The 26,049-nt window shown below is 41.0% G+C and overlaps 1 pseudogene; it reads left to right on the forward strand.

Annotated features, from left to right (window-relative positions):
• Positions 1-8,008: 8,008 nt before the first annotated feature.
• On the forward strand, positions 8,009-10,096 carry LOC127212610 (heat shock cognate 71 kDa protein-like; annotated as a pseudogene).
• Positions 10,097-26,049: the final 15,953 nt, after the last annotated feature.

Below are 26,049 nucleotides of genomic sequence, written 5' to 3' on the forward strand. Positions count from 1 at the left end.
AGATCTCAGAACATCAATAACACCTCATCCTAACAGCCAAGAACCAACCTAGAGTCCAAAGTTATGGGGGGAGCTCTGTATATCATTTGGTTAGTTTTGATTGTGAGTTTGACACAATCTAGATTCACGATGGAAGAGTGTTTCAATGAGGAGTTCTCTAGGTCAGGTTGATCTGTGGGTATGTATTCTAGTTTCATTCTGTTGCTGTGACAAACACCATGACCAAAAGCACCTTGGGGAGGAAAAGGTTTATTTGCCTTAAATTTCCAGGTCACAATTTGTCACTGAGGAAAACCAGGGCAGGAGCTTACGGCAGGGACCGTGGAAAGATGTTTATTGCTAGCTCACTTTCATATTTGCTCACAGACTGATGCATAGATAGCTTTCGTATACAATTGAGGACTACCTGCTTGGGGAATGATACCACTCACAGTGGACATGGTTCTACCAATTAAGACAATGAGAGCAACTACTCATAGACTGATAAAGACAATTAATGAAGTTTTTAAAAAACACGCTCCTAAACTGTGTCAATCTGATGGTAATGCTAACTAGAACGGCATGTCTGTGGAGGATTGTCATGATTGTGCTAACTGATGTGAGGTGATCCTCCCACCATGGATTGCGCCATTCTGTGTGTTAGGTCTTGGACTATGTTAGAGTAGAGAAAGTAAGCAGAGGAGTGAGTATTCATGCCTTCACTTCTCTGTTCTTAAAAATAAAATAACTTTTTATTGATGCTTTGTGAGTTTCACATCATGCACCTCAGTTCCACTCATCTCCTCATCCCCCTTTATCTATCATCTGCTCTTGTACCACTCTCTCCAAAACACACACACACACACACACACACACACACACACACACACACACATACACACACCACCTCAAACCCCAAAACTAAAATGAAACATAGAAAACATCTCATTGTGGAAACTGTAGTATGTCACAGTGTGTTCCACAGTGTACACCCCCTGTCTACACATTTTTACTTTCAAATGTTTATTGCAATGAGCCATTGGTTTGGTTTGAGGTCTCTGGCTTCTGTGACACCATCAATATTGGGGTCTCATCGGGACTCCTTCTGGTTATCCTGTTGTTGCCCTGTGTCATGGAGATCCTGCAGGTTTGAATCATTAGGACTGGACCTTTTCTGCCTCCTAACAGACTATGCAGATTTTTTTTTTAGATTATGTAGATTTTTGGGTGGGCCAACTGGAAACCAGGGTGATTTCTCCTGCACTTCTGGGGTTGCTGGCTAGGCAACCCAACGGGGTTGTCAACAGGAGGCAGGATCAGCTTTTCTGTTATCACACCCTTGAGCCTGGGACTCACTGGCCTCCCATACTCATGCCTCCAAAGCCGGATCCATTGTGCTGCTCAGTCCACTCTCCCAAGTGCTGCAGCAAGCAAAGGGCTGGGACATCTTTTCTCTCATAACCTTGGAGCTGGCTCACCTATGCCTTTGCCATCAGGGCCAGCTCTGCTGTACTTCCAGGCAAGGTGCAAAGCCCGCTCTCCCGAGTGCTGCTGTTGCTGGTGAGAGGTGGGGCCAGTTCTTCAGAACACCACAGCCACAGTGTGGGACACAGCCAATTCTGCTTAATCCTTGGGCATTCACATTGTAACTTGCAGCCTCCTGAGACCAGAAATGTCCCTGTGATCTCTAGTAGCAATATGCACCATGAACATCAACACTGACTCCTGTCCCTACATAGCCATAGACCCAGATATGGCTCTCAATGTCAACACAGATTGCGAGTTCACCATGACCTTTGGTGATGAGTCTGGCTACTCACAACAGGCTATTCCTCTCTATCCTTGTATCTCTGGTTCCATCTCTATAATGCCTAACCTCTTCCACTTCTCTTTCTTTCCCATCTGTCTACTGTGTACTTGTACACTGTAGTGGCTTTCTGCAGGCTGGCCACACAGCTCACTGGTCTACAGATGACCCCCTCTTTCTGTGCTGTGTGGTGTGGTGGCTAGTATGTCTCTAGGTGGTTACAGCCTGCCCATGTGGCATGGTGATGGTCCTAGGACATCTTTCCCCATGTGTACCACATGGCGTGGTGCTCAGCAGGTCTCTCTCTCTCTCTCTCTCTCTCTCTCTCTCTCTCTCTCTCTCTCTCTCTCTCTTCCCTCCCTCCATCTGCTCTTGACTATGGATGTGACTGGCTGCTTCAAGTACCTACCTTGGTTTTTCTGCAATGATAAAATTGTAAGCCTAAAAATTCTTTATCCCATAAATTACCCCCCTCTGCCCCAGGTTATTTATTAAAGTAACTAGGAGAAAAGACTAGGATAGTGAGCCGTGTGTGTTCAGGAAGTGGAGGGGTAGACAGCAGCCATCTTTGGTGTAGGTATCATTTAATGGAGCCCAGTGCACATCTTTCAATCTCCATGAGGGAAAATGCTTGTTTCTTCCCACTTAAAATGTTCTACTTCTCATGACTTATCAACCTTCACTAGCTTATGATATTGTTATAAGAAACACAATGGAATGGAAAAAAAATTAAAAGGACCTAAGAGTTAAATTAATCTGGCCTCATGAGTTCTCACAAAGCTATTCAGGATCCCTGTCAAGACTGAAGGGAAATGTAAGCAGATAAGACCATTTCTGTCAGTGTAATAAATATCTGAGAAAAACATATTTTGGATAAAGGGTTTATTTTTAGCTAATTATTGAGAAAGGCTCAGCCTTCAGTGCTTGGCTCCATGGATTCTGGGCCTGTGGTGAGGCAAAACCATGACAACAGTAGGTGGCAGAAGTTACTCACCATATTAATTACTTTCCTCTTTGCTGCAACGAAAAAGCAAATTAAAACTAATCCCACAATAGCAAGTTAATAAAGGGCTTATACAATGGTTCACAGTTCTAGAGTGCTCTGCATCCTTGTGAGGAAAGCATGGGAGCAGGAGCTTGAGGAAGCTTGTCACATTTCACAGATGGATGGCCAGGAAGGAGAGAGAGAGAGAGAGAGAGAGAAAGAGAGAGAGAGAGAGAGAGAGAGAGAGAGAGAGAGAGAGAGAGAGAGAGAGAGAGAGAGAGAGAGAGAGAAAGAGAGGACTGCTGTATACTGGTGCTCAGCTCTCAGCTTCTCCTTTACATGATCCCCAGGACTCCAAGCAGGGATGCCTACATCAAGGGTGGGCCACATTCTAATCTAAGTAATACTTCACAGATGTTAAAATGTGTGTGTGTGTGTGTGTGTATGTGTGTGCATGTGTGTGTGTATGTGTGTGTATTCTCAGTCAGTTCTCACCTCTCACCATGGGGCTTCTGGGGATTGAACCCAGGTTGTCAGGCTGAGCCATCTTGCTGGCCCTGTGCTATTACACTTACTGTGAAGCAGACATCCCTGAACCCAGAAGCATCCTCACATACTTTATATTTACCATTTCTTGGCTGCACAGAGAAGTCCCATCTAGAGATTGTTACTGTTATAGTTAGTGAGGTGAACCTGGGAGAATGGAGCCTAAAATAGAGGTGCACTGAAGTCTCCTTTGATGGCCAACTTTATTCGGAGCATGAGACAATTTATATTCAGGGGGTTAAGCAAGGTCATATGAGCAAAGTTCACATGAATCCAAGCTATCTATAAACACAGGGCAAGGTGTGTTCATATAAGTTTAAACTGCGCATAGCTACAGGGACAACTTGTGATTGGAATCATCATCTGAATAACAGCAAATAGCAAGATAATGAAGTAAACCCATTTTTACTGTTATTACTCTTATTTAACTACACCAAGGAGGGACATGGAAGCATATTCCAAGAGCAACCCACGTTATGGAAGAACAGAGATCCCAAGATTCTTGTCTTGTTTTCTTGAAATTTCTTCACAAGCTCTCAGAGTTCTTCTCACACAGAGTCTCCATACACAGACTCTGTATGCTAAGTCCAGGTTTGTCCAGATATATGCCTCGATATTCTGACAGAATCCCCCAACAATCCATTTATTTACTTTTATTTTTTCCTCTGTTCTTTTTAGATTTTATTTTATTTTTTTGGGATATACATTTATACTATTACATATAAGTAGAAAAGTTACACACAGCAAGAAGGACCATAAAACAATCAGGGATCATGTGGATGTTACATTCAAGGTGTTGTGGCGAATTGAATTTGGCATGTAGCAAAAGCCAGTGGCCTACATTAATTCTTTCTCTGCTTTGGCTGTGGATATGAACAGATACTTCAAGTTCCTTCCTTGACTCCCCCCACAATGATGACTTCTTCAATCTGGGGTTGTGAGCTGAAGTAAGCACTTTCTTCCTAAACTGCTTTTTGATAGGGCATTTTTTTTTTTTTTTTTTGGTTTTTCGAGACAGGGTTTCTCTGTGTAGTCTTGGCTGTCCTGGACTCACTTTGTAGACCAGGCTGGCCTCGAACTCACAGCGATCCGCCTGCCTCTGCCTCCTGAGTGCTGGGATTAAAGGCGTGCACCACCACGCCCGGCATGATAGGGCATTTTTTTTTATCACAGCAACAGAAGTGAAACCTGGGGATGTAAGGGGTCAAGCTGAGGTCCTATGCTCATACTGCAAGCCCCCCCCCCCACTGAGCCCACCTCCATACTCACTCTCCACTGTGTAGATATCGATGAGTGTGATGACGCATGCCCTTCCAACTCATCCTGTACCAACACTCTTGGGAGTTACTTCTGCACTTGCCACCCTGGCTTTGTGCCGAGCAACGGACAAGTGAATTTCACAGACCCAGAAGTGGCATGTGAAGGTGAGCAGAGGATTTCCCAGTGGGCTTAGGTGTGCACTTCTCCTTGTTCCTATGAATTTCTTGTATATTTGATTTTTATTGCAGATATTGATGAATGTGTCCAAGATCCATTACAATGTGGACTAAATTCTATCTGCACCAACGTCCCAGGCTCCTACATCTGCCGCTGCCTTCCTGGCTTCCAACTTGACCCAGAAGGCTCCCTGGCATATGGAAACTTCAACTGCAAAAGTAATGTCTTAGTGCATTGGCAAGAGGAGCTATCTCATTGCTTTACTCAAAAAACCTTTGTTTTTCCAATAACTAGGTTTTCTACTTTCTTTCATTTCACCCATGAAGTATTTTCCTACCTACACTTTCCTTTACTTGTTCATTGGTGGACTCAATAATAAGTTGAGTGGATTTTTGATTAACCATCTTTCTTTTTGAAGACAGAGTTATGTGTAGAACAGGTTAATCTCAAACTCACTACTGGCCTTGAACCCCATTCCTCATTCCTCCATCTACCAACTGATGGCATCATAGGACCATACCCAGCTTGAAGTATATACTTAAAAGAGTGGAGATCAAAATTTCCCAGGTTACAGTATGTGCAAAGATCTGGGGTTCACACAAAGTGAGAGGCTCTAGCTATTACTGAAATTATGGGTGGAGCTCAGGCTCTGACACTTTGGTGTCTTATGAAAACCTTTAGTTTTTTCTTTCGAGAACAATGAATGTTTGTTTGTTTATTTATTTTGGTTTTTCAAGATAGACATCCACTGTGTATCTCTGGGTGTCCTGGAACTTACTTTGTAGACCAGGATGGCCTCCAACTCATAGAGATCTGTCAGCCTCTGCCTCTTACACTTTGGAATTAAAGGTGTGTGCCACCACCACTTGGACTAAAATATTTTAGTAACAGGTTTTAAAAGGACTTTGGCTAGGTTTACAATACTGAGCATAAATATGGATGGGAGAGGAGCTCATGTGCTCCCTCTTACTGAGGGATAGTAAATGGCTGCCCAGGGAGGGCCAGTTTTCTTTAACGGTATGGCCCTGTGTATTAATTACTCTTCTGTTGCTGTGATGAGACACCACAGAATAAAGAGTTTATTTGGACTTATGGTTCCAGAGGTTAGAGTATATGATGACAGAGAGTGACTGAGGAAGACACCCAATGCCAATGTCTGGCTTCCATATGCATGAGCATTTATGTTATACACACACAGACATGTTCACAAACATGTACACCACGTACACATAAACTAAAGTCTAAGACAGACTGTACATAGCCCGAGTGGCTGCCATGAAACACAAGAACAACACAAGTTTATCTAAGATGCCCCTCACAGGGGTGAGAATGTCACCAGTGCCATTCAGTCTTCTACACACTCTTTCTCGACCACATCTTTTCGTCTTTTTCTCACAAAGAACCATATAGAAATGTGCATCTATTTTACTTATTCCTTCCTACTTTTCTTTTTTTTTTATTTATGATGCCTAACACAATGTAAATGCTATGCCAGTTACTTCTGAGGAAAAGATGTAAACCCTCTCCTCTTCTTACTCCCCCCCCCCATGCTCTCTTTTCTCTCTTTCCTCCTTTTCCCTTCATTTCTCCTTCTTCCCCTTTCCTCTTTATCCTCTACGCCTCCTTTCTTGCTCCTCTTGTCTCCTCCTTCTCTTCCTCTTCCCTCTCCTCCTCTTTTCCTTCCTCTCCTCTATTTCTCCCACTTCCCCTTCCTCCCTCTCTTCTCCTCCCTCTCCTTTTCTCTTTCCATTTCTCCTCTTCCTCCTTCTCTTATTCCCTTATTTCCTCTTTCACCTCCTCTCCTCCCATCTTCCACGATTCTTTTTTCCCCTTCTTTATTTTTATTTTCCCCATAGTTTCTTCCCTCTCTTCTCATTTCTTATGTGTTTTGCTATTCTTTACAGCCCATTCATTAAGGTCCCCTTCCAGCTTCCTGTTTCCTTTTACCTTTATGTCTACTTAAATATATTTGACCTGTAGAAATCAGGATCTGTGTATGGGTGCCAATAGGTAGTGTTTGCCTTTCTAAGTCTCTGTTACTTCAATATAATACTTCCAGTTATATCTATTTTCTTAAAAATATTTTATTTATTTCCCATGGATGAATAATAGTCATATATATCTCACATTTTTATTATCCAGCCATCTGTTGGTAGATATCCAGGCTCCTGTTATTTCCTGGTTATATTTCCATACTTGAAAAAAATACTTCAGGCATGCACCAACTTGCTTACCTTTGTTTATCTTCAAGTTTTGTAACAATATCTTAGTTTCTTGTTAATGTGAAAAAAAAATACCATCACAAAAGCAACTCAATGGAGCAAAGGTTTATTCTGGTTATGGTTCAAGGTTATGGTGGGAAGTAAAGGCAGCCAGTCACATCACACCCAGTCAGGAACAAAAAGCGACGTATGTTGCTGCTGCCGCTCGATATTCCCATTTTGTGCTGTGCAGGATCTCCCTGCCCAGGAGATGGTCCTGCCAACAACTAAGATGTGTCTTCCCCTACCAATGAACCTACTCAAGATGATTCCCTATAAGCATGGCCAGAGGCCCATCTCCCAGGTGATGCTCTTTCTGTTGAGATGATAGCTGACATGAATGGTCACTGTGGCATTAGGCACTGTATCCTCTCTCACTCCCTTTGAACCTATGCCATGCTTTTGGAGCATCTAACACCTTGTGAGTGTTTGCAGTTTGCCCCTCATCACTTCTATGTATCATGGCTGAGGTCAGATGTTATGTGTAAAGGACACAGAATCAGCTTTCCACATAGTAACCTCAGTGTGACGAATGTTTTCCATAGTTGATTTTTTTTCCTACCAGGGGCCCCCTTCAAGTGTAAGGAAGACTTGATACCCAACAGTGATCAGATACAGCAGTGCCAAGCAGGGAAAGCCATGGATCCTCACAATGTAAGTTTTTTAAAAACTTTTTTTTTCAAGACAGGTTTTCTCTGTGTAGCCTTGGCTGTCCTGGGCTCACTTTGTAGACCAGGCTGGCCTCGAACTCAGATTGTTTTGCCTGCCTCTGCCTCCTGAGTGCTGGAATTAAAGGCATGTGCCACCATACCTGGCCTAAAAACTTTTATTTTTCTTCTTGAGAATTTCATCCACATATACAACGAACTATGATAATACTCACCCTCTTCTTTCCCCTACCCCCAGCATTCCTCAACCCAGCATTCCTTCCAATTTCATGTACTATTTTTCATTGATGACCTACTAAGTTTAGTCACTGGTGGTCATACATGCATGGGTGTGGGGTATATACTGGAAAATGTGACCCCACTTGTCACCATACCCTTAAGAAAGAACAATTCTCCTTCTCCCAGAAGCTCTTGCTACAAAGAGTTTCTCAGTGAGGGAGGAGCTGGAGAGCACCTTCCCAGTCTATGTCTAGAAATTTGGCTTGCTTGCTCTTGTGTAGATTCCCACAGCTGCTGTGTGTTCATGAGTGCCATCACCCTGTCATGTTCAGAAGACAGCACCTCATTGTTTTCTTTCATGCCCTCCTGCTGTTACATTCTTCCTGACCCTCCATTCGCTATGTTCCTTGAGCCTTGGTGTGTGTGTGGCTTTGAGATAGATGTCCCCTTTTCTGACTGGATGCATATTCTTATTGAATGTGTAAGCGTTGTTGAAAATTTTTAGTTCTTGATGTTTTCCAAGAGGTCAATTAGGTAAAATATTGCTTTGTCAATCTTAAAAAATAAGTGCAATAGTGAAATAGCAAAAAACATACTATCTATATATATTTTTTAGTATTTCTTTTTTTAAAATTTATTCTTGTTACATCTCAATGGTTATCCCATCCCTTGTAGCCTCCCATTCTTCCCTCCCTCCCATTTTCCCATTCTTCCCCTCCCCTATGATTGTTCCTGAGGGGGATTACCTCCCCCTGTATATGCTCATAGGGTATCAAGTCTCTTCTTGGCAACCTGCTGTCCTTCCTCTGAGTGCCACCAGGTCTCCCCCTCCAGGGGACTATATTGTTTTTAAAAGCAGAAACTATTTTTTTTATTTAACACAAGACTCCTGCTCTGTGGTCCAAAATGCTGCTTCAGCTCCTGCTATCAGATATGTATTTTAGGTATTAGAAAGAAGACAAGAGAAAGCGAAAGCCACCCTCCTTTAAAAAAAGAAAAGGAATATGGCTTAGATAAAAAGATTGGAGCTGAAAGGAATGTGCTGACTTTTAACTCGGGAGGTGGTACTTTTGATGTATTAACACTCATTATTGAAGATGACAATTTTGAAGTAAAATAGACAGCTCGAGACACTCACTTGGGAGGAGAGGACTCTGATAACCAAATGACTGGCCGTTTCATTGCTGAGCTTAAAGGAAAGAACAAGAAGGACATCAGTGAGAACAAGGAGAAGCATCTGCATACTGCCAATGATTGGGCTAAGCTTACCTTCTCCTCCAGCACCCAAGCTGGTACTGAGATTGATTTTCAGAGAATCAATTTCTATACCTCTAGTATCCATGCTTGATTTGAAGGATCGAATGTTAACCTGTTCCATGGTATGTGGACCATGTTGAAAAGGTCCTTTGAGATGACAGACTATACAAGTCACAGATCCATGATATTGTCTGGGTGGGTGGTTCTATCAGAACCTTCAAGATCCAGAAGCTTCTGCAAGACTTTTTTTTCTTTAAATAGAAAAGAACTAAATAGGAACAGTAACCTTGACAAAGCTGTTGGTTATGGTACAGCTGTTCAGGCAGCCGTTCTATATGGAGGTAAGTCTGAAAATGTTCAGAATTTGCTGCTCTTGGATGTCACTCCTCTTTCCCTTCATATTGAGTCATACTCCTCATCAAGCATAGTACCATTGTTCCTACCAATCAGACACAGGCTTTTGCCACCGACTCTGACAAACAGCTGTGTGTGCTCATATGAAGCTGAAAGGGCCATGGCCAAAGATAACAACCTCCTTGGAAAGTTTAAACTCATGGGCATACCGTCAGCACCCCATGGTGTTCCTCAGGTTGAAGTCACTTTTGGCACCAATGCCAATAGCATCCTCAATGTTTCCACTGTAGACAAGAGCACAGGAAAGGAGAAACAGATCGCCATCACCAATGACTACGCCTACTTGAGCAAGGAGGATATTAAGTGCATGGTCCAGGAAGCTGAGAAGTACAAAGCTGAAGATGAGGTCAGAGATACATTTTCCTCCAATAATTCAGTGGAGTCCTATGCCTTTAACACAATAGCAGCAGCTGAAGATGAGAAACTTCAAGGCAAGACCAATAATGATGACAAACAGAAGGTTCTAGACAAGTGTAAGGAAGCCATCAGTTGGCTGGATAAGAATCAGACTGCAGAGAGGTAAGAATTGAAGAAGGTCTGCAACCCCATCACTACCAAGCTGTATGAGAGTGCAGGTGGTATGTCTGGAGGGATGCCTGATGGCTTCCCTGGTGGGGAAATGCCTCCCTCTGCTGGTGCTTCTTCAGGACCCACCACTGAAGAGGTGGTTTAAGATAATCCAAGTAGAGTGGCAGCACCAGTCCACAGGGGAATACGTATGAAGGACCCCAAGTCAGCAAGTTATGTGACAGTTTGAAATTAAGCTTAAATATTAAAATTATTAAGTTAAGATAAAATTATCAAATTAAATTTCAAATTTAAGCTTCTACAGTAAATTACTGGGCACTCTCGCTACTTGAACATGGAACATGTGCACAGGGAGAGGAACTAAAACATTGTACTTTATAAGCGCTGTATCCTGAATGGAACATGCAATGTCTAAAGCAGATAGAAATGGAATATCTAATAAAACTATATGCATTGTCATCCCCACAAAAAAACACAGAACATTTTAAAGTATCACTTCTAGTCATACCTTATTGACCAAAATAATATTCATCCAGCTGGAAAGACAGGGTATTTTCCTTAAAAAAAAAAAAAAACTTGAGGAATTCTTCTAAAAAAAAAAAAAGGGGTGGCAAGGCAGCTGCAGAGTTGAGTCAGTGGTCAAGATCATGGCTGCTCTCGCAGAAGACCTGAATTCAATTACCCCCATCTTCATCAGTTGGCTCACAACTGCTTATAACTTTAGCTTCAAGAGATCTTGTGCCCTCTTCTGGCCCCACAAAGCAACTACACTTACAGGTTACATGTGTGCATGCATGTTCATATGCACACACACACACACATGCAGGCTCACGGGTGTGTGTGCACACATGCATGCACGCACATAAGAATACACAGACATGCACACACACACACACACACACACACACACACACACACACCACACAGACACACACACCAAACCCTTTAAAAGTAATTTAAAATTATAGTCTTGTAATCAATGTTTTCCTCCTGCACTTCAGCTATTAAAATAATGACTCTGATATTTATTATTTACGAATAAATGCCTGGCCCATAAACTTTTGCTTATTTCTTGACTAGCTCATAACTTATTTTGCCCCATTTATCCTATTCTATGTGGGCCACATTCTGGTTACCTCTTCTCAGTTTCATGTGTCCATCTTCCTCAGAGGTCCAGGGTGAATCTTCTGCCTATGTTTCTATACCAGAGTTCATTTCTCTCTGCTGGAACTCCTACTTCCTATTTCCTGCCTCAGCTAATAGGTCGTTAGCTTTTATTAACAAGTGATGCTTCCATACAGTGCACAAGAGAGTCTGTCTACGTACTTTTATGATGCTGAGGATTGAACCTAGGGTCTCGTGCCTGCTAGGCAAGTGCTGTACCACTGAGTTCCTTCCTAAGCCCAAGTAATTGTTTTGAAATAAGTTTCATGACTTATTATCAGTAAATGTTTAATATATATTAATATCCTGGGGTTTACATATGAATATAATACATAATTATATTATGTATAAAATCATATAATAAATAAATATATAGGTTTATATCCTGGTGTTGTGTAAACACTTCTTAGGCAAAAATGGTTGTGAGTGGAGAGCTTGATCTATTAAACTCACTGTGAGTAAAAGATTTCACATCTATCTTCAGAAATTGTCAATTTTATGTGAGTTTACACATTATCTTGGGATCCCCACACATCTTGGACTCATGTTTTGTAGTTTGTTGTGTATCATCTTGTTTTCTTGCTGGGATAAAATATTGTGACAAAAGCAACATGAGGGAGAAAAGGTCTATCTTGGCTCACAGTGTGAGGATGCAGTACCTCATGGTGAGGAGAGCCTGGCAGCAAGATCTTGTGGCCTCTGGTCACCTTACATCCAGCCAGGAAGCAGAGAGTGGTGATTGTTGGTGCTTAGCTCACTCTTTAATTTGTATATGAAGTCCAGAATCCTAGCCAAGGGAATGGTGCCACTCGCAGTGGGCAGGTTTTCTTACCCTATTTAAGATATTACTCACAGGGAGCTGGAAAACTGCTCAATGGTTAAGGGCACCACCTGCTCTTCCAGAGGACCCATGTTTAAATCCCTGCACCCACTTGATGCTTTGCAACTATTATAAACTCCAGTTCTAGGAGATTTTATGCCCTCTTCTGTCCTCTACAGGAACCAGGCAGCCAGAGACACACATCGGCAATCAAAACACCCATACATACAATATAGTAAATTAAGAAAAAAAAGTCTCCTACAGGTATATCCAAGGTGTGCCTCTCAAGGGATGTCGGTTTCATTGAGCTGGCAGCTGAGATTATCTGTCACATCATCACCTAAAAGTGCACAGTTCAGTGGTCTATAGTAAATTCATAGTGTGCCATGCAAAAATTATTAGCATCTTGTTCTGTATCTTCATCAACCCCGGTGGAGGCTTCAGACCCGTTAAACAGGAGCTGCCACACCTCCTCAGGGCCCCTGGAACACTAATTAGCTTTCTCTATATGAACCTTTGCATTCTGGATATTTCCTATAGCTGAGGAATTTTCTTTAGGCATATCGTCAGGGTAGGTCACATGGTGGGTTTGTTTTTCATGCTCTGAGGGCCTGCATATTATAACAGTGGTGCCTATCCATACTCCCATCAGCAGTGCACAAAGGCTGTCTCCCACAAACCCTCACCAACATTGTTGTCATTTTTTTTATCGTACCATTTTATTGATTGAGATCATATATATGCTTTGATTAAACATACTCACTCCTCTTCTAACCACCGCCACCAGGTCCCTACCAACCTCATGCAGTCTTTGTAAACCTACTGAGTCCATTCAATGCTGCTGCTGTTGTTTTGATGGTATCCTTCTGACTTGGGTGAGATGGAGTCTCAATGTAGTTTGAAATGTATTTTAATTTATGGTCAAGAATTGAACATTAAAAATATAGCTCTTGGCAATTTGCAATGCTTTTTTTAGTTGTTCATTCATACATTTGTTCTATTATCATGTGGGACAACTGTTTCGTTTTTGAGACAGGGTCTAACTATGTGGCCCTGGCTGGCCTTGAACTCACAAAGGTCGGCCTGTCTCTCCCTCTCAAGCGCTAGGAGTAGAGGTGTACACAAGCATCTCTGGCCTTGATGACTAACTTTATTTGTCAATTTGTCCCAACCTAGAATCACTCTGGAAGAGAGTCACAATGAAGGATTTTCTTCATTGTGTTGGCCTTTGTAAGGGATGTCTGTGAGAGATTGTATTAATTAATTGATACGGGAAGGCCCAGACCATAGTGGTCAGCACCTAGTCACAGGGTTCCCTAGTCACAGGGTTCAAAAACCATGTAATAGTGGAGAAATAGAGCTGAGCACAAGCAAGATAGTGAGTAAGCATGTGCTCATTGCTCAATGCTATTGACTATGGCCATGATGAGCCATCTCAGGCTGGCACCTTTGAGTCCTCACAATGACAGATTGTAGCCTAGAACTGTAAACTGAAAAAAAAAATCCTTTCTTCCTCAAGTTGCTTTTTTTGTGTCAAGGTATTTTATCAAGGCAACTTAAATGAAACCAGGACAGTACATAATAACTTTCCATACCAATAGGGTACGTTGGTGTTGTTTCAACATGGATACACAGTGTTCTCTGATGAAATCAAGCCAGTTTAGCACTTCATTCTTTTTTCCTTTGGTTTATAACTGGAGTCTACAAATTTCCTGGTTATTCATGAACTATATACTAGGCTATTATGAATTATGGTCTCCCTGCCTGGAGGAGGATGGCAGGACTCTCCTGAGCAAATGCACCTGTTATTCACCACCCATCTCAACTTCTTTTAAATGAAAACTTGATGAGATAAGTGTTTATTTCCAAGAGACTGGAGACTCAGGAACTTGGATCACTCATATGTTGAGCTCTATTGCCTAATTTGTAGACTTTGTGATTTACTACCGACTGGCAAAACCTCACAAGTGCTCTTTTCTTGGAACACAGGCCTTCTGTACACTTGTGAATGCCACCTTCAGCATCCTGGATAAGACCTGTGAAAACAAAAGTGCCCCAGTGTCCCTACAGGTAATGGCAACACCTTCTTCATCTGTGTCTGTCTCTTCCCACCACTCTCTGAATGTGTATATATGTCTCTCTCTCTCCTTCCCCCCTCTCTCTCCCTCCTCTCTCTCTCTCTCTCTCTCTCTTCCCCTCTCTCTCTCTCTCTCTCTCTCTCTCTCTCTCTCTCTCTCTCTCTCTCTCTCTGTGCCAACCTCAGGTATTATATTCAGCCTTTCAGAATGTCTTTACCTTAAAATTTTTTGGTAACCATAGAAAATAGTGGGTCTTGTCATGACATTTGCAGAAGTGGATGTCAATATACATTGTAATTCCCACCTCTTCTTGTTTTTAACCCATCTCCACACCCCATTCATTTCCTCCTGGATGATCTCACTTTGATTTAAAAACATATCACTTTCTTTATTCTTTATTTTGAAGTATTGTTTTCTCAAAATAAAGTATATTTTATTGATTCTTTGATAATTTCATATGTGTAAGCCATATATCTTGATTATATCCTAACCAAGTAACCCTTTCTACTCTCATCTTTTTCCCCTTCACGCATCACAAACATATCCCCCTTTATATATTCTCCTTTAAAAATTATTTAATCACTTTATAGCCTAATCCCAGGCCCCTCCCTTCCTTCTGCCCAGTCCCACTCTCATGCCCACTTCCCTTTTCTTCTTCTCAGAAAGGGGGAGTCCCAAAAGGAGTACCAACCTACCCTGATTCTGCAAGGCACAGCAGGACTAAGCACATCTTCTTCCAGTGAGGCCTGATAAGGCAGCCCAGCTAGGGGAAAGGGATGCAAAGGCAGAAAACAGAGTCAGAGACAGCCCCTACTCCTATTGTTAGTGAACCCACATGTTGACCAAGCTGCACATCTGCTACATGTGTGTAGGGGGCCTAGGTCCAGCCTATACATGCCCATTCCATTTTTCTCCTGTCCACTCTTGCACATCTGATACTCACCCTTTACTCTCCTCCCCCCTGTCTTCCACCCAGTTCCCTCCTCCCATCTACTTCAGGTGTCTATTATATTTCCTCTTCTGAATGAGATTCAAGGATCCTTCTTTGGGCCCTCCTTGGCTTCTTTGGGTTTATGGATTGTAGCATAGTTATCTTGTACTTTATGGTTAATATCCATTTATAAGTGAGTACATACCATGTACGTTTTTCTGGGTCTGGGTTACCTCACTCAGGACGATCTTTTCTAATTCCATCCATTTGCTTGCAAATTGCATGATATTTTTGATTTTAATGGGTGAGTTGTATTCTATTGTGTGTCCTTGTTTTCTTATTTCAAACCAGAAATAATTATTGCTTGTAATCTCATAGGTATTGGCGCCATACTAAATAAGGCAATATGTATGTATATGCTTACATATGATAGTTAAACTATATGTACCTGACTCAGGTTGTGGATTGGTGGGCAAAGGGCTGATTTGTAAGCATGAAGACCTAGGCTCTATTCCAAGAACACAAAACAAAATAAAACAAAACAAAGACCCCAAATCTAGGCATAACTCATGCATTTAAAATCCCAGCACTGGGAGGCAGAGCCTGGGGACCACTGGCCATCTAACATAGCCTACTTGGTGAGTTCCAGGTCAGTGAGGGACCCTGTCTCAACAAGATAAATAGCATCCGGCATCTGAGCTGCAATGGTCACATTTGGCATCTGATCTCCATATGAGCATGTAGCCCATGTGCTTGCGCACACACACACTAACACACACGCATGCACACGATCTACTGCATAACTCTGTATTTTTGCTCTTATGGGTCAGAAAATAGAAATACTAATATTTTTAAGGATTTATTTATTTTTGTCAACTTTATATATCTTGTGTGTGGGTGCCCATAGAGGCCAGAGGTATCAGATCCTCCTAGAGCTGGAGTTACAGGCAGTTGTGAGGCACCCAATGTGGGTGCTAGAACTGAACCTGGATACTCAGTAGAAGCGTTTCAGCTACAGACATTCTAAGACATTTAACAACATTTTCCTTTAGTTTTGACAGTTTCTTCTGTCTGTCTGTCTGTCTGTCTGTCTGTCTGTCTGTCTGTCTACTGTATTGTGGTTATGTTCTTCTCATTTCCATGTGGTACCCTGGCACTTCTGCCTGCTTAGCCTGCCTGACTCCATTAGTGAAAAATGACACCTCTCTTTTAGCAGCCATTGACAGTCATTGTCATGAGGTGCTTCCCCATCTTCCAGCTTTTTTTTAAGTTCTTCTTGTCTCCTTATCTGAATGCTCCTTGGGTCTTGGGGTAGAGATGTGACACGCATATTCTGAATAGTTACCAGTCACTTACTCTCAGAACCCTGGCCTGTTATGAATTTCTGAAGCACGTTTCAAATTTGCTGCTGCTCTTAAGCCACACTAGATAAGAAACTGTTGTTAGCTTGTAATCTTCCCTCCTTAAGTACATGTAGGGGCCACGTTGCTTGTTCACATATGTGTCTTCATACAGCATTCTTCTCTAACCTGCCAGCTTTCACGTGACTAGATTTCATGTCTGGCATACCCACATCCACTGGAAACAGTGAGAATCACGAAGCCAGCACAGCTGCTTGACACAATTCCGGCAAAACTAAAGCCAATTGCTGCAATCCCTGTTACTCTGCCTCTCACTTTTGGATTTTGGTTTCTGCGTGTTGTGTTCCGCATTATGATTTATGTCTTTCATCAGAAAATTATGTCTGAATCTTTTTAGGAACATCCTAAAGTTAAATTTATCTGGCTTCTATTTAGAAGGCTTCCTTATGCCCTGGAGATCATTAAACACAGATAAGCACATAGCTAGATGAGGCCATCACTCCAGAAATCCTCTTGGGGTATCTGCCCCTGAGTAGACCCAAACAGTATAATTGGTGCAGGGTAAACAGAGTCAGTTGACAAACTCTGACTGGCCAGGAGAACAGGTTATAGATTCTTTTCATTATATTCTTAGAGTTCTTTGAAAATGGAGTGTGAAGATAGAGGGTCATGCAGAGTACAGCCCTGGAGGAATAGAACTTAGTAAAGAATATATATTGACTAAGGTAAAAAATTTCTACTTTATAGCATAGATGATGAAATATGTAGTAAAAGAAGTTACATATTAGTGTTTGTTATTCATAAAAAGACAAGTTCAGATTTTTTTCTGTTTGTCTGGAATGCTCTCAAACTGCGAAAACTGCCAGCCAAAAAGCAGGATGTCATATAGTAAGTAAGTGTGTTTGATTCAGAGGAAATATTATTTTTTCCTTATTAATTTAATTTAATTTTATTATCTATTCTCTTTAAATCCTTATCACAGTTCCCTCTCTTTTTCTCCTCTAAGCCCCACCCTCACACACTCCTCTGGGAATCCCACCTGGCTACAAGAGGTGGCCACTTCAGGCTCTATATCCAATCTGCTGCTAGGAGTCTCAGCTAGGGTCACCTCCATAGACTCCCAGGAGCCTTCCCCATCCCAGGTCAGATGATTCATTCTTTAGATTCTTTAAGTTGGAGCCATAGGGCTGACAATAAAAATATAATGTGCTCTGTTTCTATTCTAATTGTGACTGAATTTGTAACCCTGGACACGTAATGAAAAAGAAATCAAGCCCATAATTTCTACTTTATGGATAATCATTAGGCTTCTTTGTTTTGAGAAATGTGTATAAATAAAAAAGCACTTGGTTGCTAGTCAGAGCTGTGAGATCCTCCTGACCACTGCCTGACTCATTCCCAACTCCCCTTGCTGAATCCTTACCTCCTCTGCAGACTGTCCTATTAGCACCAACTCCTCTCCCCCGACTGGAAGCCTTCTCCATGTCCAAACTGTTAAATTCCTTCTGGAGAAGGAGTTAACATATCAAAAAAGCATTTTAAAATAATCACCACTGAGTGAGGTCTTTACAAAATTTTTAAGTGTATCTGGAAACATTAGTCTCCAAAAGAATTTTCTGGGCCAAACAACATATGAAATGCAGGCTGTTTCAGGCACTGGCTTGCTGTGCTATGCAAGGGTAAGGATGGGCTCAAACATTCCTAAATTGGTCTCTTAAGTCTAGAAACGGATCTGAGTGGATGTCATTTTTGCCTCTTTTTTTTTTAAAAAAAAAATGAGACAGGGTCTTGCTGTCACTCAAGCTGGCCTCTAACTTGAGTAGCTTGGAACCCACCAGCCTCAGCCTTCTGAGTTCTGTAATTTCAGAACTGTATCACCACACCCATTCTCATTTTGGCTCATCCTCAACATTTTTTATTTTTCTAGTGCTAAAGAGGGCATAGATTATTTTGTTAACCAGAGGAGGGGAGGAGGTAGAGCAGGAGGAGGAACAGAAGGCGGATATGGAGGAGGAGGAGCCTATGGAGGAGGAGGGATGGGGGATGAGGAAGAGCAGATGATGAAGGGGAAGAGGGAGGGGGAGGAGGAATAGGGAGAAGAAAGGGGGAGGGGGAGAAAGAGCAGGAGGAGGAGCGGTGGGAGGAGTAACAGGAGGGAGAGGAGGAATGGGAGGGGTGAGCACATTAATAAATGTTTTTTTCCTTGCAGAGTGCAGCTACCAGTGTCTCCATTGTGCTGGAGAAAGCACCCACATGGGCTGAGCTCAGAATAAATGAGAGATCCACCCTGGGTACCATCTTGCTGGAGACTGTGGAAAGCACCATGTTGGCTGCCCTTCTGACACCATCTGAGAATGCCAGTCAGACCATTCAGACAGAGTACCTAGGTAACACATATCCTTGAGGGAAAGGCCGAATTTTTTCAATTTTATTTTTTAAAATTAATTAAACATTTTATTTTTTACATATACATTTATATTATTCCAGGTATATACAATAAACTAGCTATAGCAAGAATAACCATGACACAATCAGGAATTACATAAATGTTACATTCTTAGTGTTTTGGCTCTTTGTATTTGACAGCCTTGAAGAAAACATTTTCCTATCTTTGTGTGTCTAAAATTCTGAATGTAAATCAATCTCCATTATATCTTGTTATTATCAACTTAAAACATCTATCTAGAGCTAAAACCATCTTAACCCCTCAACAACTAAGTTTCATTGTAAAACTAAGCTACCTGGTCTTCAACTCCATCTGAGACTTGAGAAGGAATAAACTTGATTACCTGAGTATGCCAGAAATGCATGTTAGCAGCTTTCCAAATGAGATGATAGAGACAATTTGCTACCTGAATAGTCACCCAAAACTCTCTATTATGTTGGAACATCATCTTCAGCCTTCTTGCCCAATATATCTGACAGACATATTTGCGAGGCAGAAAGTATTGAGAACTTGCTTACCCTGTCTTGGCAGAGTTTGGCTGTTGACTCTGCCTGCACTCAGGCTTACCCCCTTTAAAGCAGAATTCTGTATGTGGTAGAAATGAGGACATTTTACCCAGTGGCTTGTTTGCCACATTTGAAGCCAACTTCATAAAGAGGTTCTTTGATGCTCATTATCCTCTTTGAGGTAGGCTGGGTGTTGCTAGGAGTTAACCTGTCTCATTGCCAGTGAATCTTTAAAAATAATAAAAACACTTTAAATGCCATATTCTGCATGTCTCTGAGGTTTTTGAAGACCTTATCAAACTATCCTACATTATCTTTCTATGGAATCATATCCATCTGCCGCACCTAAGATGCATTTTCTTGTGATAAAAGTAGACTAGTGATTGACATGACCATAATTTGATCAGCTAACAATTAACTTTGTATAACTTATTAATGCTAAACAGCCTGCAATAACAATTTCAAAGTACTGGAAGTAAATCTTGTGTTATAATTGAGTTATATTGGTACAATACCTCATGTTGGAGTGTTGTGTGGGAAGAATAAACTTACATTTGGATTCTATACCACTGTATCTAGAATTAAACTTATTTTGCATCTATATGCAAAATTCTATATGAATGAATTAAAAATGACCTTGTGAGTGACAATTGAGGCATTAAGTTGAGGAGTAGATTCACTAATCTACTTTTTGTTCTATCTTCCCTATATATTTCTATATTCCCCCTTCTTTTTTTTCAACCCCTATCTCCAAACCTAAGAATGTAATATAAGGGAAAAGAGAGACATCACCGAGTCTAAAATTGTTTTCTTTCTAGACAAGAGCAATAATAAAATGAACCAACTCCCATAGATAATAACCTTCTATTGCTCAAGAAAGCAACCAAAATCCTACCCAACCCTCCTTAAAAGAAACGGGGCATTATTCTCTTAAGTTTTAATCTGGCTGATTTGGGACAAATACTACATAGTAGGGGCCCAAATAAAATTGGAGAAATGGTTAAAAAAGTTAGGAATCACATTCTTGGTCCAGTTTCTAAATATCGAGAAACTCCAGGCTTAATTTGAGTCCTGTGTGGGACAGTCTAAAATTCTGGACCAATTGGGATTGGAAGCTTTTCTTTGAAATTGTCCTGGGAGCTGTCTTGCTCTGATGAGGAGCAGCAATTGAAACAGTTGGTGCTGGAACATGAAGGATACATGATGTCAGTGTCCAGCGTGCTGAGAGGAATGCATCCTGTCAGGTCTGATCCAATGTCAGTGTCCAGTTCTTTTGTTCTGAAAACATTTAATTTCTCACAAGCATTATACAGTCCTAAAATTATAAGTGTATAAGGTGTGTGTGATACACAGAACAATTAAAGATGGCTGTCTGATTTTTGTATTGGCAGAATAAAAAGACATCTGTAAATCTTCATTCATGCCATATGAGGAATGGCATCTAATAGTAATTTGTAGGAGCTCTGTAGCCAACAAGAAGCACTGTCTGTGTCAAAACATTCATGTCTCAGTCAGTCTCAGAGCTATTCCCATATAGTGGGATTAGCAATATAAGTTACCTACTTGTTCTGCAGTTTAAATTCTTCACATCCTGAGTATATCCACCTCCCTCATTCCCTCCTGATCCCACTCCCTCCCTCATCCCCTCTCCCTCCCTCCTTAGTACTCAGAAAGAGGAGCCCTCCTCCCATAACATGTGACTTCATCCTATCAAGTCATCTGTACTACCTGTAACCTCTTCCTCTGTAGCCTGGCAAGGCCCTCTTGCCAGGGGGCAGTGATCTAAGTTTGGTGGCCAGAGTGCATGTCTGAAGTGATCCCTACTCTCCACATGTGGGGTCCACAAGAAGACTGTGCAGACATCTGAGCAGAGGATCTAGGTCCACATCATACATAGTCTTTTGTTGACGTTTCTGACTCTGTGTTGTAGTGTAGTTATCCTGTATTATGTGGCTAATATCCACTTATGAGTGAGTATATATACCATGTGTGTCTTTCTGGGCCTGGGTTACCTGACTCAGGATGATAGTTTCCAGTTCCATCCATTTGCCTGCAAATTTCAATATTTCCTTGTTTTTAATAGCTGAATAGTATTCCATTGTGTAAATGTACCACAGTTTCTTTATCCATTCTTTGTTTGAGGGACATCTAGGTTGTTTCCAGATTCTGGCTATTATGAATAAAGCTGCTATAAACTTAGTTGAGCAAATGTCCTTGTTGTATGGAAGAACATCTTTTGGGTATATTCTTAGGAGTGGTATGGCTGTGTCCAAGATAGAGTTACTCCCAATTTCCTGATAAAGCACCAGATTGATTTCCAAAGTAGTTGTACAAGTTTGCACTCCCACAAGCAATGGAGGAGTGTTCCCTTTTCTCCACATCCTCTCCAGCATGCACTGTCACTTGAGTTTTTGATCTTAGCCATTCAGATAGGTGTAATATGGAATCTCAGAGCTGTATTGAGTTGCAGTTCCCTGATAAGTAGGGATGTTGAGCATTTCTTTAAGTGTTTCTCAGCCATTTGATACTCCTCTCTTGAGAATTCTCTGTTTATTTCTATTCCCCATTTTTAAAATTGGATTATTTGGTTCGGTGGTGTTTAATTTCTTGAGTTCTTTATATATTTTGGATTTTAGCCCTTTGTCATATGTAGGGTTGGTGATGACCCTTTCCCAGTATGTAGGCTGTCATTTTGTTCTGTTGATAGAGTCCCTTGCCTTATAGAAGCTTTTCAGTTTCATAAGGTCCTATTTATTAATAGTTGATCTTAGGGCCTGAGCTGGTGGTGCTCTGTTCAGGAAGTTGTCTCCTGTGCCTATGAACTCTTCCCCACTTTTTCTTCTAACAGACTTAGTGTCTCTGGTTTTATGTTGAAGTCTTTAATCCATTTGGAATTCAGTTTTGTATAGGGTGATAGATATGGATCTATTTACATTTTTCTACATGTAGTCATCCAGTTAGACTAGCACCATTTGTTGAAGATGCTATCTTTTTTTCCATTGTATGGATTTGACTTCTTTATCAAAAATCAAGTGTCCATAGGTATGTGGGTTTATTTCTGTGTCTTTGATTTGATGACATTGATCAACTAGCCTATTTCTATGCCAGCCATCCTGTTTTAATTACCGTTGCTCTATAATGCAGCTTGAGATCCAGGGTGGAGATTCCTCCAGAGGATTTCTTATTGTACAGGATCATTTTAGCTATTCTGGGGTTTTTCGTTTTTCCATATGAAGTTGAGAATTGATCTTTCAAGGTCAGTAAAGAATTGTGTGGGTATTTTGATGGGAATTACATTGAACCTGTAGACTGCTTTTGGTAAGATGGCCAGTTTTATTATGTTGATTCTCCCAATCCATGAGCATGAGAGATATTTTTATCTTCCGAAATCTTCAAATTCTTTCTTCAGAGATTTGAAGTTTTTTTCATACAAATCTTTCACTTTCTTGGTTAGAGTTACACCAACATACTTTATATTATTTGTAGCTATTGTGAAGGGTATAGTTTCCCTAACTTCTTTCTTAGTCTGTTTGTCACTTGTATACAGCAGGGTTACTGATTTTTAGTTGATTTTGTATCCAGCCACTTTGCTGAAGGTGTTTGTCTGCTGTAGGGGATCTTTGGTAGAATTTTTGGGGTCACTTATATATACTAGGATATCATCTGTGAAAAATGATAGTTCAACTTTGTTTCCAATTTATATCCCCTTGATTTCCTGTAGCTGTCTTATTGCTCTAGCTAAGACTTCAAGGACTATATTGAAGAGATATGGAAAGAGTGGACAGATTTGTCTTGTCCCTGATTTCAGTAGAATTGATTTAAGTTTCTCTTCATTTAGTTTGATGTTGGCTATAGGCTTGCTGTATATTGCCTTTATTATGTTGAGGTATGTGCCTTGTAACCCTGATCACTCCAGGACTTTTTAACATGAATGGGTGTTGGATTTTGTCAAATGCTTTCTCAGCATCTAAGGAGATGATCATGTGGGTTTTTTTCTTTCAGGTTTTTTAAATGATGAATTACATTGGTGGATTTCCATATATTGACCCACCACTGCATGCCTGGAATGAAGCCTACATGGTTATGGTGAATGATAGTTTTGACGTGTTCTTCAATTTGGTTTGCAAGTATTTTTTTCAGTATTTTTCCACCAATGTTCATAAGAGAAATTGGTTTGAAATTCTCTTTCTTTGTTGAGTCTATTCTTCGATATCAAGGTGACTATGGCCTCATAGAAGAGTTTGGTAATGTTTTCTTTGTTTCTATTTTATGGAATTGTTTGAAAAGAATTGGTATTAGCTCTTCTCTGAAGGTCGGGTAGAATTCTGTGCTGAATGCATCTGGTCCTGGGCTTTTTTTTTCTTTTTTTTTACAACTGTAAACTTAGCTTTATTATATCAATGGTATTATAGTGTTGGTAGATTTTTTTAATTTTTAAAAATTTATTCTTATTACATCTCAATGGCTATCCCATCCCTTGTATCCTCCAGTTCTCCCCTCCCTCCCATTTTCCCCCTTTTCCCCTCCCCTATGACTGTTCCTGAGGGGGATTTACTCCCCCTGTATATGCTCATAGGGTATCAAGTCTCTTCTTGGTAACCTGCTATCCTTCCTCTGAGTGCCACCAGGTCTCCCCCTCCAGGGGACATGGTCAAATATGAGGCACCAGAGTTCATGTGAAAGTCCTACCTCACTCTCCACTCAACTGTAGAGAATGTTCTGTCCATTGGCTAGATCTGGGTAGGGGTTTAAAGTTTACTGCCTGTAATGACCTTGGCTGGTGCCTTAGTTTGAGTGGGACCCCTGGGCCCAAATCTGCCTTTCATAATGTTCTACTTGAGGTCCCATCTTACACCCATCAGAATGGCTAAGATCAAAAATTCAAGTGACACCATATGCTGGCAAGGATGTGGGGAGAGAGGAACACTCCATTGCTGGTGGGAATGCAAACTAGTACAGCCACTTTGGAAAGCTATCTGGTGCTATCTCAAAAAAAATGGGAATAGGGCTTCCTCAAGACCCAGCTATTCCACTCCTTGGAATATACCCAGAAGATGCTCCAGCACACAACAAGAAAATTTGCTCAACCATGTTCATAGCAGCCTTATTCATAATAGCCAGAACATGGAAACAGCCTAAGTGTCCCTCAGTAGAAGAATGGATAAAGAAACTGTGGTACATATACACTATGGAATACTACTCTGCTATTGAAAACAAGGAATTCCCGAAATTTGTGGACAAATGGATTGAACTAGAAATTATCATAATGAGTGAGTTCACCCAGAAGCAAAAAGAGTTAAATGGTATATACTCACTTATATCGAGACAGTAGTCCAAGGGGTACGTTCCCATGAAAAACTTTACCTACCAAAAAAGTGGGTCAGAGGGGAGGACCACACAAACTCTGGTGCCCCATATTTGACCATGTCCCTTGGATGGGGATGCCTGGTGGCAGTCAGAGGAAGGATAATAGGTCACCAAGAAGAGACTCGATACCCTATGAGCATATACAGGGGGAGGAGATCCCCCTCAGTCACAGACATAGGGGAGGGGAATGGGGGGGGAAGCAGAAGGGAGGGAGGAATGGGAGGATACAAGGGATGGGCTAACAACTGAGATGTAATATGAATAAATTAATAATAAAAAAAGGAAAAAAAAAAGAAACTGTGGTACACATACACTATAGAATACTACTCAGCTATTAAAAACAAGGAATTCCCGAAATTTGTGGACAAATGGATTGAGCTAGAAATGATCATAATGAGTGAGTTAACCCAGAAACAGAAAGACTCAAACAGTATATACTCACTTATATCTGCATACTAGCCCATGAAGCATGTCCCATGAAAGCCTTCACTTACCAGGAAACTGGGACAGAGGGGAGGACATCCTATTGGGACTCTAGATGAGAGAAGCATGGGAGAATAGCAAAGTAGAAGGATCCAGAGGATCCTGGGATTTTTTAAAAAAGAGACTTTTGATGACTGCCTCTATTTCCTTAGGTGTGATAGAACTATTCAATTTGTTTACCTGATCTTTATTCAATTTCATAGTGTGTAGTTATGAAGAAAATTGTCCAGTTTGTTTAGGTTTTCAAATTTTGTGGCATATAGGCTTTTAAAGTAAGGCCTGATGATTTCTTGGATTTCCTCAGTTTCTGTCATTATGTCCCCCTTTTCATTTCTGATTTTGTTGATTTGAATACTTTCCCTCTGCCTTTTAGTTAGTTTGGTTAAAGGTTTGTCAATCTTGTTGATTTTCTCAAAGAACCAGCTCTTGGTTTTGTTGATTCTTTGAATTGTTTTCTTTGTTTCCAATTTATTGATTTCAGGCCTGAGTTTGATGATTTCCAGCTGTGTACTCCTCTTGGGTGTGTCTGTTTCTTTTTGTTCTAGAACTTTCAGATGTGCTGTTAAGTTGGTAGTATGGGATTTCTCCAGTTTCTTTATAAAGGCACTTAGTGCTATAAACTTTCTTCTTAGCACTGCTTTCATTGTGTCTCATAAATTTGGGTATGTTGTGTCTTCAGTTTCATTGAATTCTAGGAAGTTTTTAATTTCCCTTTTTTTTCCATCCCTTACTCATATGTCATTGAGTATGGAGTTGTTCAGTTTCCAAGAGCTTGTAGGCTTTCTTTTTTTT

The sequence above is a fragment of the Acomys russatus genome, chromosome 31 (assembly GCF_903995435.1).
Source record: "Acomys russatus chromosome 31, mAcoRus1.1, whole genome shotgun sequence".
NCBI classification, from domain to species: Eukaryota; Metazoa; Chordata; class Mammalia; order Rodentia; family Muridae; genus Acomys; species Acomys russatus.